General features: G+C 42.5%; 1 long non-coding RNA gene across 1 annotated transcript; it reads right to left on the reverse strand.

The window, feature by feature from the left end:
• Positions 1 to 447: 447 nt before the first annotated feature.
• On the reverse strand, positions 448 to 10,436 carry LOC119978028. The gene is made up of 3 exons (XR_005463351.1): positions 10,401 to 10,436; positions 10,200 to 10,279; positions 448 to 479 (listed from the first exon to the last, which is right to left on the reverse strand). It is a non-coding gene; the product is annotated as an uncharacterized LOC119978028 (long non-coding RNA).
• Positions 10,437 to 10,781: the final 345 nt, after the last annotated feature.

Raw genomic sequence — 10,781 nt, forward strand, 5'->3', positions numbered from 1 at the left:
GCATTTGGGTTACACCTGGTCAGGGTTAAGTACTATGAGTCACAGGATTGTATTGAAGTCTGACAGTTTTACTCAATTACCTTCACGAGTCAGAGCATCATTCCACAGAGGTTTATTTTCCAGAGTCTTTAACCTGTGCATCCGACAGGAGACTAGGTTGGGCCCATGATAGGCTACATTGCACATGGCTTGCAAAAGGGACTGCTCCATCGCACATAAAATAGGGCAATTTTCTGAGTTCGCATTACGCTGCCCGTGATTTTCTGCTGCCTGTCGGATGTGGACAAGGAGCAGTCCTCACTCCATATACTCGGAAAATTATTTCCATATTGCGGTCATGCATGCACATATTTTTAAACATCTGCTTTCTTCAGTCCTGGTGCAGTGACCAAAATAGGTGGGCAATTCTGCCACAGTGGAGTATAAGCTACTTATGGAACAATGGGAGCGTTGAGAGAAGCAATGCCCTCATCTGTAAGCTGTGAAAAATGGCAACAAAATGAAGCGCCGCTGTTAAATACGAAGCAAACTGGATGTCTTTTTCGATACAAAAGCATAATAGTTTCCAATCTCAATATTGGCACAACGAAGGATTTTACAATATTTTTTGGAACATGTCTATGAGTTGAACAAATTAATTCCATTGAAGAATTTCCGAGCGTAGAAGGAAAGGGAAAATGCAAGGGGTCCCTGCTAAAATGCTGTTTGGACAGCCAATTGGAAAATGTGTCGCCACATCCCAGTCAAAATTCTACCAGCCTAGGTTGGTTTTCCAACGCGCCGTGAAACTCCATTTTCAAAACTTGCAGCTGACAGAAAAGTACCACAACACAGAAAGACCAGGGCATGAACCAATATAACCAGGTTACATCTCTAAATATTCGTCTACTACTTTCTGTATGAAATGCTGATTTACACTGTTCAAAGATGGACAGCTCTCCTAGTGCCTTAATGAGGGATAAGGTGACATAATAATGACTGTAAAAGGTCTGGAGATGTTTGTTGGCCTTTTTCAGTTTCTTTTTTCAAATATCCTGTACTTTCAGAAGCTTTTTCCACAACAGATTTCCAAAATTCTTTTTTTAACCTTCATTTAAATGTTCAGGAAGGGAAAATTAAATTAGAGAACAATAGACAACAACTGACGAATGCCAGTTGTGAGAAAACTGTTGTAATAGGCCTTTAAGGTATAGCCGCATAGCATCACGAGAAGGGAAGTGTGTCATGTGATCCAGTCTCAGTTTCACTTTGTTTCTGAACAGAGAACATACACAACTTTCCACTGATGTCTTCATCACCGTAAGAAACAACAGAGAGTTGTGAACACCGGCTATATCATAAAGGCCTATTACAACAGTTTTCTTCTTCCCCACTGTTACCAGACTGCTGAGTGACCCTCTTATGGACTGAACTGATCTCTTCACACATCTTCTCTAATGAGTAGGACTACACTCCATATGATTCACCCGATATCTATGTCTATCTACTTACATTGTCCTGTTTTTCCATGTATGGAATGATCTTGTCTGGTCTGTACACAGAACAATATTTTTCACTGTACCTCAGTACACGTGACAATAAACCCAAATCCAATCCAAATCAAATTCAAGCTTTCTATACAAGTATGATCCAAGTGCCGAGTCTTAATAAATTAACCCACAACACGTTTACCCAATGTCTTATGAGTGATTGGTGCCTCTATATCATTATAACACAAGATGGGGCTCAGCGGTGGTCAAATAGCCTGGCAGCAAGATCAAGGACAGATATGACATGGGGAACAGACTTAGACCATACTAAATGGCATGAGACATCCCTTGATGTTCTGGTTAGACCACAACAGAGCCGCAGGTATCAGACAGTGTTGAAAGCATGGTGACTGTGCAGAAAAACATTGAAGGCACAGTGTTCAATATAGCGCTCAGATAAAGAGATGGTAAACAGACAGATCCCTCGTGGTGAGATTGCAAAGCATAATCAGTTTGTCAATGATTGGGACAGCTGGTCGAGGGGGCCAACACCAGTCAGCTCAGTCGGGACAGGTGAGTTACCAGAGTGTGGGCCCGAATGATAAGAAGCAAAGGAGAGACAAACAACTCCCAACCCCAGGCCAGAAAAGGTTGTGAATATAACATGCAGAGCTTTGGAAAAGCCAAAAAAAACCCAGTTATAGCGACAATCAAGATAAGAATAAATAACCTTTGTTATTGTCACAAGTAGGCTTATATTAACACTTAAATGAAGGTACTGTGAAAATCCCCTTGTTGCCACACTTCGGCACCTGTTCGGGTACACAGAGGGAGAATTCAGAATGTCTAATTCACCTAAAAGCACGTCTTTTGGGAGGAAACCAGAGCATCCGGAAGAAACCCACGCAGATACTGGGAGAACGTACAGACTCCGCACAGACAGTGACCCAAGCCGGGAATTGAACCTGGTACCCTGGCGCTGTGAAGCAACAGTGCTAACCACTATGCTACCGTGCCGCCCTGGTAATCCTGCTGTCGGGCCACCATATTGAGCGGGCAGCTCGATAGGGAGGTCTCGTGGCTGGCCATCTCCCCCGCCACACTGCAAATCATCCTGACCACCCCACCACCACAGAGCAGTTCCCCACCCTCCACTGTCTGTGTGGAGCTTGCACATTCCCCGTGTCAGCGTGGGTTTACTCCTGGTGCTCCAGTTTCCTCCCACAATCCAAAGATGCACAGTTAGGTGGATTGGCCATGATAAATTGCCCTTAGTGTCAAAAAAGTTTAATTGGGGTTATGGAGGTATGGGCTTAAGTGGGGTGCTCTTTCCAGGGGCCAGATCTGATGGGCTGAATGGCCTCTTTCTGCACTGCAAATTTTATGATCCCTCATATTCCACACTATGCATAAATTTGAATGGCGTGGAACTCTAAATTGCATCCCGCTTTACGAGAACATAGGGCTGGATTCTCCGATTTTGAGGCTATTTCCGGAGGATCTGTGCAGTTTTACATGGGAAAAATCGGTGGCTCCCCAGCACCAATCCGCTGACCGGAGAGGAGCTCGCAGCCGCACCACGTAAATAGCCTGGCCTCCACGAAATAAACGGCCGGAGAATTGCTGGGTCCATGGCCACGCATGAGCACGGCGACGATCTGCAGCGGTCATACCGTACAACATGGCACCGGCTTCTGGTCTGTTCCACCTGGAATTTACTGGAAGCAAAACAAAACCCTTTTTTTTTTAAATGACCATTGCAGCCAAACACACTATATTCCCAGGCTTTTAACTCTTAATTTTTCCTAATATTTAAAAGCCAATATTCCTAAAGTCTTCCAATCGTCACATTTGAAATAATATTTGCCAGCATTCAGACCCGATTAGTATTTCCAATATTTTTTTTATTTTTTTATTATAAATTTAGCGTATCCAATTATTTTTTTCCAATTAAGCGGCAATTCAGTGTGGCCAATCCACCTAACCTGCACAACTTTGGGTTGTGGGGGTGAAACCCACGCAGGCACGGGGAGAATGTGCAAACTCCACACGGACAGTGACCCAGGGCCGGGATTCGAACCCGGGTCCTCAGCGCCATAGGCAGCAATGCTAACCACTGTGCCACCATGCTGCCCAGTATTTCCAATAGTTTGCATTTTGCCGTCAGATTTCCAGCATCATTTTGCTCAAATATTTTCAAATACTTAAATTAATCAAGGACAATCAACTAGCATTTCAGAGAACCTTTTGGAGATGTAACTGATTGCAGAGATATGTGATCAACATTCAGTGCATACTGACTTTCAGAAGACATTCATTATGGTGCCTCACCATAATAATAATATTCTATTGTCACAAGTATGAATTCACTGTGAAAAGCCCCTAGTTGCCACATTCCGGCCCTTGTTTGGGTAAGCTGGTACGGGAATTGAACCCTTTCTGCTGGCCTTGTTCTGCGTCACAAATCAGCTGTCTAGCCCACTGAGCTAAACCAGCCCTATTGGGTCTAGCTAGAGAGTTTCAGGCACGTGGTACAGGAAAACAATTTGGATAGTGGATTGATGAGTTAGAGTTAGGTATTGTTCAAACTGAGGAAGGGATGGAGGTGGTGGACTCCAGCACTCAGTACTGGGTTCAGGTTAGTTATCAGGAGGAAATCTTCACCTAATCTTCATGGGAGGCTGACATGATCGGATCCACTGTCCACTGTTTGCACTGCCCAATTTTACTCTCCATTGATTTCATGCAGAGGAATATGGGGCAGAGTGTGCTGTGAGTGTCTGAGCTGAACTGTCAGCTTCCTGGTGGGAGTACCAGGTAAAAATTATCAACTTGGTGCACAGTCTCCACGACCATACCTTCTTGGATTTTTGCGCAGTTGATTTTTGTGCGGTAATGCGTGCAGTGATCCTCGCCTGAGTGTGTACAGAAGGGGCTGATGGGAAATGGAAGTACCACCAGGGGGCAGCACGGGGACATATAAGAGTGACGCCGAAGGCCCGCCCTCACTCACTTTGGCTGGAGAGACAGGTGAGCAGGACAGGGACGGAAGTTGAGCTCAGGGCTGCAAGTGTGGTTAGGCCTAGTTGCAGAGCATAGAAAAGCAGTATCTTTACAAGTGCCATTCTGTAAGTAAAAGCTAACAAAGTCATTTATTGTGGAGCACAATAAACCATCCTTCAACTGCTGAACGACTTCTAGCTTCATTTAAGAAACATAACAGCGCGTAACTTAAAGGGACCTACTTGTCTGAGACCTGCGTTGTAATTTTTGGGTTGTTGCAAGACCACACGTCTTAGAGGGAGCATTGATTGCCAGCACGTAAAGCATCTAGTCATTGGTTTTGGCCAATATCTATTTGCATTAACACCAGTTTCAAAGGTGTTGTTTATCGCCTTGTAAGTGCTCTAATTATTTCAAGCAAAAACAGTTGTGTTTAATCACTGAATGCAAGAATAAATATAAGCAACATTTCACTAAGGAGCATTTCATTTTTTTAGAGTCTTATTGTGACAAAATTATGCAGATGTTTTTTGCAGCAAAGGAACCGTCTATTTGGCCCTGCAGTTAGGCAGTGCCCTGTTTATGCTCTATTGGAAATTCATCTCATCATGTCAACATATCAAAATATTGTCCAATATGCTGATAGAAATTCCTGCTTTATTCAAAGTGGTGCCAAAGCATATTTTATATTCACCTGAGAGGATTGGTGAGGCCTCAGGTAAGCACGTGATCCAAAATCTAGCAACTCCAACAGTGCAGCACTTCCACAGTAGTGCACTGAAATGTAAAACTAGGTTATATGCTCAAGTACTGGAGTTTACAGTCACAGTAATTGTGAATGTACCACAGTTAACATTAGTTGTGACAACATTACAAAATATTTTTCTGTTTGTGTCTTTAAAAAGTCACGTTCCACATCATGCTCTTCCTTGGTCTCTCAGGATTGTCTGACACCTGGTTTACTCATCGCAGTCCTCGCTATTTCCTAATTAGCAAACCAGAGGCATAATGTTAGCGAGTTGAGATGGATGAACACAGAACAGTACAGCACAGAACAGGCCCCTCGGCCCTCAATGTTATGCCGAGCCATGATCATCCTACTCAAACCCACGTATCCACCCTATACCTGTAACCCAACAACCCCCCCTTAACCTTACTTTTATTAGGACACTACGGGCAATTTAGCATGTCCAATCCACCTAACCCGCACATCTTTGGACGAAGTTGGCTTTCTCTCTTTCCCTGCAGAAGAGGAATTGGTGTCTGCGAGAAGGAACTGGAGGTCCTCATTTTTTCTAATTTCCTCTCAATTCAAATTGATTGCTTTGGCCTCTGATCTACTCGTACTGAAAACTGACAGAGCAATTGAAGAAAATGAATAGCAACTCACCAGACAGACAATCACCAGAGGCAGGTCACTAACTCACAACAGTCATTCCTTCGATACTAACTCAAGATGACAGCCCTCAAATACAAATGATAGATACCATGAGATTTTAATTATTGATAGACATCAAGCTATGAACTGTCAAAGGAGACTCTGAAGTATTAACTTGTGTTGCAAACAACTCTACCTGATAGTAGGCACCAAGATCAACAAGGTCACTACAATGCTAACTCATGACAAACACTATGAAAAATTAACACACTATGAATAGCCTTGAAATGCTAACTGATTTCGATAACCTCGTGAAGGTCACCATGAGATAATAACTCCTGTGGTTGATGTTAACTTTTGGAATGCCAACCAGCAGAGGACCCTGCCCACTTCAGTAATGCCTGGGCCAGAACCATTTTGAGGCCTTTGCTTCATTTAAATTAAAACGCTGAATGGGATGGCATGGTGACGCAGTTGTTATCAGTGCTGCCTCATGGCACCGATGACCCGGGTTCGATCCTGGCGGCGGGTCGCTGTCCAAGTGGAGTTTGCACATGCTCCCCATGTCTGCATGGGTCTCAACCCCACAGCCCAAAGACGTGCGGGGTAGCTGGATTGGCCACGCTAAATTGCCCCTTAATTGGAAAACAATTTAAGTGGTGAACTTCTCATCCCATAATTGCTGCATTCAAGCCAATGCTATATTGGGTGTGTCAGAGCCCAGCCAGCTATTGCAAGGTAATTCAGTTGAGTTTAGTGGTGATGTTTGAAATGGTGGCGTAAGAAGAAGCCCAGAGCAGCAACACAGATTATTGAGACAGAGCCTAGAAGAGCGCTCCTTCGCCTCTTGGCTCCACATAAATAAATTAAACTTACCATTTCAGGACCTCTATAGTCCCATCTCCTGTCAAACTGATTGGATTGTGTTGTTCTAAATTGGCAATCAAGCCTTCTGTATATCATCACAATTTGCATATTAAAATATTAATGACCTAACATGCTATTCACTTTTGATGGTAATCGCAACATTAATAGTTCTAGGTAAGATAAGTATAATCTTGTTTCTGTTGAAGAATACAGTGATATTTAAGATATCCACCAATATATGAAGTAGTGTTTACCTTCAATGGCTAAGAAAAAAGCTACTGAGACTAGCCAAGATACCGCCATCCCAATTAAGGAGAGAACTATAATTCCTACACCTCAGCAGCATACCTTTACCTTGTGAAACGATGGAGTAAATCCAACAAATTTGTTGCTTCACAGCGGCAGGGTCCCAGGTTCGATTCCCAGCTTGGGTCACTGTCTGTGTGGAGTCTGTGTGTTCTCCCTGTGCCTGCGTGGGTTTCCTCCGTTTGCTCCAGTTTCCTCCCACAAGTCCCGAAAGATGTGCTGTTAGGTTAATTTGACATTCTGAATACTCCCTTTGTGTAGCCGAACAGGCGACTGAGTATGGCGACTAGTGGCGTTTCACAGTAACTTCATTGCAGTGTTAATTTAAGCTTACTTGTGACAATAAAGATTAAAAATCCAACAAATCTAAAAATCCTACTGTGTAGTTCTATATCTGTGCTATAATATTTAGAGCATAAAAGAGCTGAACCAGCAGGAAGCTTGTTAATCACACATGCTAGACAGGATCCTTCAATTTAGTCAACATCTTCAGTAACCAGAATATTGAGAGGTATTCATTCAGTTTTCAGGTGGTCATTCTGTTTCCAGGATTCCGTTAACAAGTGATTTAGGGATATTTTTAAAGTTACCCATTGTTATTGGTGATATCTTACAATTTATGAGTGCCTTGCTAATGAAATGAAAATCGCTTATTGTCACAAGTAGGCTTCAAATGAAGTTACTGTGAAAAGCCCCTAGTCGTCACATTCCGGCGCCTGTTCGGGGAGGCTGGTACGGGAATTGAACCGTGCTGCTGGCCTGCCTTGGTCTGCTTTAAAAGCCAGCGATTTAGCCCAGTGTGCTAAACCAGGTGACGTAAAGGCCAGTTCCCGTGTTTTCAGGAACTGCCTTGTGTTGGAGAATATACCATATTCTAAATCAGAAGATGTCAGTGCCCTTGAGCACACAATTATGCCCAGACATTTTTATAAACTTCACCAAAAAAGTCCAGCAAACTCTGCTTTTAATTTTTAATCTCTACTTCATTGGAGGATTATTCTTTTTAATCTCACAACTCAGTATTAATTGGATTCCCTTGTAACTTGGATTCAAAGCTGCAATTCTTCACATGCAAAGCAAATCTTCCAATGTTGTATGTTACTCACTATATTTACAGTTACAGCTAATATTTACCATACTCATTTGACATTGGACATACAGTCAGAGTAGTTTTTCATAATTTCCAACCCCTGCTGTGGGTCTGTAGTCACATGTAGGCCAGACCAGGTAAGGGCGACAGATTTCCTTCCCTAAAGGACGCAGGTGAACCATATGGATTTTAATGAAAATTGTTTCAAGGTTATCATTAGACTTTTAATTCTGGATTTTTTTTATTGAATTCAAATTTCACCATCTGCTGCAGTGGGATTTGAACCCCAGTCGCCAGAGAATTACCCTGAGTCTTTGGATTACAAGCCCAGTGACAATACCATTACACCACCATCTCCCCAGGATGGGGAGCCCATCCTCTGGTCATTAATTAGTCTCCCTGGGGAAAATCACAGTGAGTGACTGTTTCCCACACAGTGGGATTCAGAAACCCACAGAAAAACCACAGCCCATCGGCTCACAGCAAGCAGCCTTGAGGCACATGCAATTATCCAGTACAGGGTACAGGGAAAACAGCATAACCTTCGACAGGAAGCCTCAACATTCTACCTGAGCATACTGAGACTCGGGTTGTCCATGGTTTGTACCATCGAGTTGAATCTAACCTGGCCAGTGTGCTCCACTTTGTTAATATATTTTAAGAATATTAGTTATTCGTTACTGTAGTTATGGCTTGAGAGAATGATTCAGCCTTCTTTTCCCAACTGAAATTGAAACAGACGGAAATTAGATTTTTGAAATTTTCGTCAACGCTTGAATATTTTTTAGGAATGTGTGTAATATGTGCAATGGACAGTTAGATACACCAAGTAAATCCAGGGATAAGCTTAATAACTATACAGATATATAAATAATTGGGTAAATTGCAGTCACAGGTGGAAGGATTAGAATCATAGAATCATGAAATGAAATGAATGAAATGAAAATGGCTTATTGTCACGAGTAGGCTTCAAATGAAGTTACTGTGAAAAGCCCCTAGTCGCCACATTCCGGCGCCTGTTCGGGGAGGCTGTTACGGCATCATCAGAGAATTTTAGAATTTACAGTGCAGAAGGAAGCCATTCGGCCCATCAGGTCTGCACCGGCCCTTGGAAAGAGCACCCTACTTAAGCCCACGTTTCCACCCTATCCGCGTAGCCCAGTATCCCCACATAACCTTTTTTGGACACTAAGGGCAATTTAGCATGGCCAGTCCACCTAACCTGCACATCTTTGGACTGTGGGAGGAAACCGGAGCACCCAGAGTAAACCCACGCAGACGCGGGGAGAACCTGTAGACTCCACACAGACAGTGAACCAGGCCGGGAATCGAACCTGGGACCCTGATGCGGTTAAGCAGCCGTGCTAACCACTATGCTACCATGATTAACTGAGAAGTAAGTTTTATAATATTACCCTGTCGGCTGCATCAGGATGAACAAGTATTTATCTATCATTTATAAACATTGGTCTTCCATTTTGAGAACTTGAATCATGCAGAAAAACTCTCTTTAGGTCCCTATGCCCAGCTTCACAGGTCAACTTTAATTAAAAAACCCATTAATTTGTTTCCTTATAAATGGACCTTTAATGCATGCAGCTTCACAAGAATCCTTCAGTGGCAGCACTTACGAAAGTGGTTTAGTGTTTATATGACTGTGCAATAGAGGTACCTCAAGGATTTATCTGCCCAATAAATGTGCTTGAAGTGCTTCCCCTGATGCACGGAGTCTCAAAGGTTGCAGCATGTACAGCAAGACACTGAGTCCTTTATCCTGAAAAACACTTAGATTTGGTTTTACTTCTATGGATTCCTCATCTTCTCAGAAAGGAGATCTCATGTTCATGGGTCTAATGGTCAACCAATATACAAGACTCTATTTCCTGCCTATCTTTCTTCTGCGGTAACAAGGGCTCTTTCTTCAAACTCTCTGAGGTGGAAAACACTTAATAACTGCCATCTTTAATTACATTTCCCCAGCTCCCTTTTTCAGATCTAAAAAAAGAAACTTAACTTAATCAAACCTAGAACAACATGGCTATTTCAGCCATTAGTTTTTCTCCCCATTAATGATAATTCTATTTACCTTTCGACAATCCTTTGTCAGTCGTTGGCTCCTCTCTAAATGCTGTCCAGCAAATTAAATCAGGAACAAGGCAAAAAGGTCTGTTAAGGAAATTTAAAAGTAATTATTATAGCTTTGAGATAAAGCAGGTCTCTGTGATTGAATGACTGGTTCTACAAAGGGTGAAACATTAAACTGGTGTGAGCAGCACTACTGACGAACTTGTTTAGATAACGCCTTGTTAGATGAAATCTTCGAATTTAAGCTTTTAATGATGGTCCTCTTTTTTTTGTCGAGTGAGGTAATATATCTTTCCAAAGCTTTACAGTCTCTATTCCAAAATAGATGCTGTGTGTAATTCCAGTTGCTTTGGGTCAAATATGTCAAGTTCAATCAAAGCTCAGCCAGCAACAGATGGTTTGAATAAAAAAGTAGTTTTTTTTTTTGCCTGAGAACCATTTTTGGCTTCTCTAGCTGAAATATCACTAAAAACAACAATTCCAGGTCATTTGTCAGGGCATGACCAGAAGACTCGGCTTCAGCCTTCAGAGCTGCCTATTTAATGTTTTAAGCAAAAATGTTTATGTAGACAATCATGGCAAT

The sequence above is a fragment of the Scyliorhinus canicula genome, chromosome 1, assembly GCF_902713615.1.
Source record: "Scyliorhinus canicula chromosome 1, sScyCan1.1, whole genome shotgun sequence".
NCBI lineage: Eukaryota > Metazoa > Chordata > Chondrichthyes > Carcharhiniformes > Scyliorhinidae > Scyliorhinus > Scyliorhinus canicula.